The sequence below is a fragment of the Macrobrachium rosenbergii genome, chromosome 16 (assembly GCF_040412425.1).
Source record: "Macrobrachium rosenbergii isolate ZJJX-2024 chromosome 16, ASM4041242v1, whole genome shotgun sequence".
Classification (NCBI taxonomy): Eukaryota; Metazoa; Arthropoda; class Malacostraca; order Decapoda; family Palaemonidae; genus Macrobrachium; species Macrobrachium rosenbergii.
The window spans coordinates 31,452,438-31,458,640 of NC_089756.1; positions in this window are offsets into that span (position 1 = coordinate 31,452,438).

The window sequence follows — 6,203 nt, forward strand, 5'->3', positions numbered from 1 at the left end:
AATACGAGTTTATTTCAAGGATTTGAATTTTAATCTTGTGATATTTATAATAAAAATAAACTTGGGCATACAAATTTGGGGTATCAAAGGTAAAACTCACAGGAGAAAGTTCCAAAAAGGGTAATTCAACTTAGGATATTGGTAATTGTAACTTATATTACATAGCTATCCACCACCCACTGGGCATGGTACTAGATAAGCAAGTTATTGTAAAATACATATTTCTAGAAACCAGTCTAAAGAGATTTAAATTAAAAGTCTTCTTACTATATCTATCTGTTTTACATAAGGCCAAGTCACAGGAGTAGCTCCGTGCATGATGTACGTGTTGCTTCTGATCAAATTTTCTGGAGAAAGAAACAAAAAACTGATAACCAAAGCACACTGCCTTTTTTGGCAAATTATTTTGTAAACTTACATTGAAAATAGAAAAGATTTAACAGAAAATACGGTTTCAAAATGTTATTTGATGACGGATTTATTTGAAAATTTATAGATATATTACAGTAATGTAACCAAACCAGAGTTTCATTTCTAGAGTTGAGGAATTGTCCTGAGGGTTCTATTGTCAAGGGGAGGACACTGGAATAAAAAAAGTAAAGTTAGATGAATAATGAATAATTAGATGAATAATACAAAACATATTACAAAGCTGGATTTGCTGCACTGAAAACATCAACAGGGGAATTGTGGTCAGGTATATAACAAAACACCACCACTTATTCAAGTCAATAGTTGTGGAAAATTTTCTGTATGGGATCGTTTGTAGTGTGGCTTCATAAATGGTTTTTGCAATGTCTAATGACCCCCAGCTACAGCACTGTGCCGTTTACTTGACTCCAATTTATAACTATTATTTCAGGTCAAGTACTTTATGCAAGTCCTATGCAATGCCTTAGCTGGCTGCAAAATTAATTAGCTCTGTGGTCTCATTAAACTACTTAACAAATGACACTCAAAAGTAATTTATAACATGGAAATCTAGACAGGAGAGAGAAAATTTAGACAATCAAAACCTCCAGGTTTCCTAAAGGGAAAAAAACTAGCTAATTAAAAAAAAGTGTAGGCTAAGAAAACACTTTCAACCTAATTTTTCCCAAATTAATAGACTGTTCCTAAAACAGTTCGAGAGAGAGAGAAATAACCAAAACACATCTGAAAATGAAAATTTAGAGAACTACATTGTCTGGTTTTTCCATGTCTCTTTATAGATGAAGTCTACATAAACTGGAAATGAAGGAACCTTAAAAATGAGGACAAGCTAGTTAATATTTTATTCAGTGTAACTATTAACCTTGTATCTCTTCATCTATTTATTATATTTGGCTTACTGCATCTTGGAAAGTAAACACCTGTAAGGAAACTAAATTTAATGAACCTAAGACTGTTAATTTTATCCTAAGAGAATTATACAGGAAGTTAGTTACCCAGAAACCTGTTGTCATTCCACACTAAAAATCAGAATAACTACTAAGACATCAACCCCTGTAGGGAAAATAGACATAAGTCTAACTCATATGGTCCACTGTTGGCATTCCTTTTACTGTACCTCCGTTCATATTTAATTTCTTCTATCCTACTTTCCACTCTCTTAACAATTGTTTCGTAGTGCAACTCCTGTTAGACTTTTGGTAACTCTTTACTCTTAATATCCCTTTCAGCGCTGAATGACCTTTAGGTTCCAGCACTTGGCCATGCCTAAATCTTGTATTCCATTCCATTCCTAAAATATCTACTGTATTTTAGTTTGAAAGGTAGTTTAAATGTTTTCAATCTACTTTTCTAACTTTGAGGCAAGACAATGAAAAACTTGTTTCCCTTGGAATCTAGCTTGAAATGAACTTAAGTTCTAAGTACTACTGTATTATGAAACAAAAATAAGACTTATTTTTCAAAATTTCATTATCATGAGAAACTAGTGTTAATTACTATTGCACAACAAACAACTGATATAAGATAAAAAAAAAATAGGCTGAGCAACTGAATCACAAAAATGTAAGCTTTAAACCTGGCCATTTGCCACTTGAGTGGCATTTAACCAGTCAGCACACAGTAAAGACTAATCACATAACTGTGTCAATGCTTCCTTGTCTAAAACTACATTATCTACCCTATGATTCCATCTGTCATCTATCTTAGCTTCTCAACCAAAATCTACACATCTTCCTTTGGATGCTAAATAATGTTATGCCAGATAATTCTTTGTCTTATTACACAAAGGAACAATTATTCCTCTTGCCTATTTGGAACATTCCACCAATCCCTATGTCTTACAAACACTGGTCAGCCACTCAAGTCACACTTCCATTATCAAACTGCAGCATCCCATTTATAATTCTATTAACTTTTAGTATCTTTCCATTCTTCAATCAGTTAACTGGCTTCCATCATACAACTCTGCCTATCTTTTACCTTCTACATTTATCAGATCTTCAACATACTCTATCAACCTAAAACATCATTCTTTTCTGACAGAATCTCTTCATTTGCATCGATTAATCTGAGATCCATTTGCTAATTCACATTTCTCTGCTTATACATGGCTACTGAACAACTTATTCTCCCAGAAGTCCTTGCTCCCCTTCTCTTAACCTTATTTATTACATGTCTTCAATCTCCTCTTTCTTTTGGCCACTTTATCCATTCTCTTGTATTCCTGCACATACACACTTCCATTTTATCTTATACTGCACCTGAAAAAAACTGCCTTTCCTTCACTAAACTTATTTCCTCATCCAACCATTCGGAGATTTATTTTCCCTTCCAGACCTCCTAAAATTACAAATACTCTCTGCTGACCTATGAGCTCATCCTGGAATTTTACATACTCCTCATATACTCTTCCAGCTTCCCTCATGCTAACCCATTTTTGGTTTATTTTTTTCCTAACATGCTGTCCTCACTTAATCTGCACCTTTGTTCATATTCTCTTTCTTCCACCTTACTGTCAACCCTCTCCTAACAATTGATTCATAGTGCAACTGCTTTGAGATTTTCCTCCTGTTACACCTTTAAAACCTTTACACCGTCAATTCCGTTTCAGCGCTGAATGGCCTTAGTTGACCCAGTGCTTGGCATGTATGCCTAAAATCTATAAATCAATCAGTCAAACATTCTTATTAAACTCGCTTAATTATCCTTAGCATTACATTTTCCAGCCCTTCCTATCCAACATGAACTTGAGTCTACTATAGTTTATGCTTCAACTACATAATTATCAGATATACCTCTAAGCGTTCATGTTCTCACCTTTATATCCATCACTAATAAGTGAGGTCTCTTCTCTCTGTATTTCCCTTTACCTCCTCTTGCTTCTTCCTAATGAACATCATATTCTTGGGAAGCTTGGATTTCAAGTCAGTGGCCCTTTTGGTGGGCTTGTTTCATATGAATAGGGTTCATCTTCTGAAATACAATAATAATAATAATAATAATAATAATAATAATAATAATAATAATAATAATAATAATAATAATAATAATAATAACATTGCTCTTCCATTGACTCTGAACTAACACAGTGCCTAAGAAGCCTTTATTTGTTCTACCATTTTTCTTTGGATACCATTCATTTCTAAAATTCCAGTGCCCTTAAGACGCGAATGTCAGGAACTCCATATCCACAATGCCCTCTCTGTATATATTTGCTTTTAAATCAAAAGTGCAACCACCCTTTAATGTTCTACAAAACAGCCGGGCATTGATTCAGACTCCCCATAAATGCTACTTTTCACCTTCATTCCGTTCAATTTAAGGCCATACACACTCGCTATTATTTTTTTTCCTCCTGCTGCACTACATCTTGCCCATATAATCCTTTAAATAACATATTTGTACCCCTTCGCTCATCTAAGGAATCTGTAATGATGCAAGTGCTGCACTTTTCCTAGCTGTACACCTTCCAGCTGCCCCAATCACACACTACTTGCTTTCCCATTAATACACACTGCCCCTTTCATCTTTATCTCACTCGCTGGTAAAACATCCAGCTTTCCCTTCTTGAACAAATCAGGTATCATATTGCTTACCTGCAGCACCAAGTCTGCGCACATTCAAACCCCTAAGATGCAGTGCTTCACTTGTCTATGCTACGACACTACAGGGGGCGACGACAATACATTTATTTTCACAAAATTCCGTGGAGATTTGAGTAAGTCGTTTCCTTTAACAGGGAGTGGCTCTACAAATACTGTACTATGGCCACTGTTAACTTCTGAATCAAGGCAGAACAGTGAAAAAAGAAATTTCTACAGAAATCGCCTATTCATAGTCATATATACCTGTACATACATGTGTAAGATATAAATACTATAAAAAAATAAAATCTACGTGGTGTTGATGGTAATATGATTAATCGGTAAGAGATTTTACTTATTTTGCTCCTCCCTAATGTTTCACATTTGTTTAGTCTATAGGTTTGTAGCACACTTTGAATAGCACATTTTTTCCTAATTGATAAAAACGAAAGGGTATTTCTGTTAAAGCAAGAGACGTATTCTTACACAACAGACATAAACCTAAGCATTTCATCATTACCAATGCCCTTCCCTCGTTGGAGAGAGAGAGAGAGAGAGAGAGAGAGAGAGAGAGAGAGAGAGAGAGAGAGAGAGAGAGAGAGAGAGAGAAAAAAAAAGGCGTCATTAATTCAAAAGGCTTTTAAAACCTTTCTCGTTATAACGTCAAAAGAAATGAAAGCGTAAAGTGGTCCTCATTAACGCCCAACGCAGTTAAAGTAATTGGATTTTAAACTCTGTTCCAAGTGTTTTGACTTTGAAATCCAACACTACGTAAAACTTAAAAAAACTCTTTATCAAACAGTGGACGTAATTATCCTTCTCTCATTTCTTAAGTTCTTGTAAGGTTCTCCAGACCGTATTGCAATTAAGTTCACCTGTTACGAGACCACTCACGCTAGGGTTTTTTTTCCCCCAAAGGGCTCACAAATTATTTGGTGAAAACTTTAGTGATTAAATTTCCAATATCAGTTTACACCTGACAGGATACATGACGGTTTAATTATCAGAGACCAAACTTGACACCAAGTAATTCTATAATAAAAGAAGTATTGCTTGTAATGTAATCTCCAACTCGCAGCTGTCATTTCGTTTCAAAATTCTAAACGATTTTTCCCAATGGCTGACGGGTTGTTCAGAAGAGGAAGAGGCCGCGATGAAATGAGGCCAACTTTATCTGACAATATGAAAGAATTTTTGTTATATCTGAATCATGGCTGATCAGATTTATAACAGACAGCTCATCGAGCAATTCGGTTAATGGCTTTGCATTTAAACCACAGCTATCAAATCTTGGAAGAATTTTCTAACGCCCCCTTTTTCTCTATGTCAATTCCCTTGAACGCCTACTGTTTATCAGTTTTCAACCCTATGAAAAGTAAATCGTGAAAATTAAGGAGAAAGCTAGTGGTGTTACTGAATATTAAATTATATATATATATATATATATATATATATATATATATATATATATATATATATATATATATATATACATACATACATATGTATGTATGTATATATGTACACAGGCCCATTATTCCACCTACAATCTATATACATATTCCCTGAAATCTGTATAAAAGTTAAGGAAACAAATACAACATTGATAAGGGTTAAAAAAATTGCTAAAATCAAATTTAATAAAAGATACAAAGTACCAGTTACCGGCCTTGATCAACGCCACAAATAAATGCCTGTGGTGCACACTGCACAAAATCAACCCGAAATCCACACTGAATTTATTATTTTATTATTCAAGGTCCGTTAATCTTTATGAATAATCATATATATATATATATATATATATATATATATATATATATATATATATATATATATACATTTACTATGAGTGTATGTAGACTGACTGGCCTTGAGTGATAGACAGCAGAGTCGGAACTGATCTGCGCCAGGCAAGTCAGTGTGTGTGTGTGCGTGTGTACGTCATGATTTCTTGCCCTGGAAACCACAAACTTCCACTATCAAGTAACCGATCAACAACGTATGATACCACCAGCGTTTTACATAGGACATATCAGGTCCAATCCAAGGACAATCACTGATAATACTGTACAAGGTATCCGATCCTGTCGATTACCATTCTTAAGAAAAAAAAAATTTTTTCCTAATAACTTTCAAGTCCTATTCAAGGACAGGGACACCTTGGGCGAATGGACATGGTCCCAG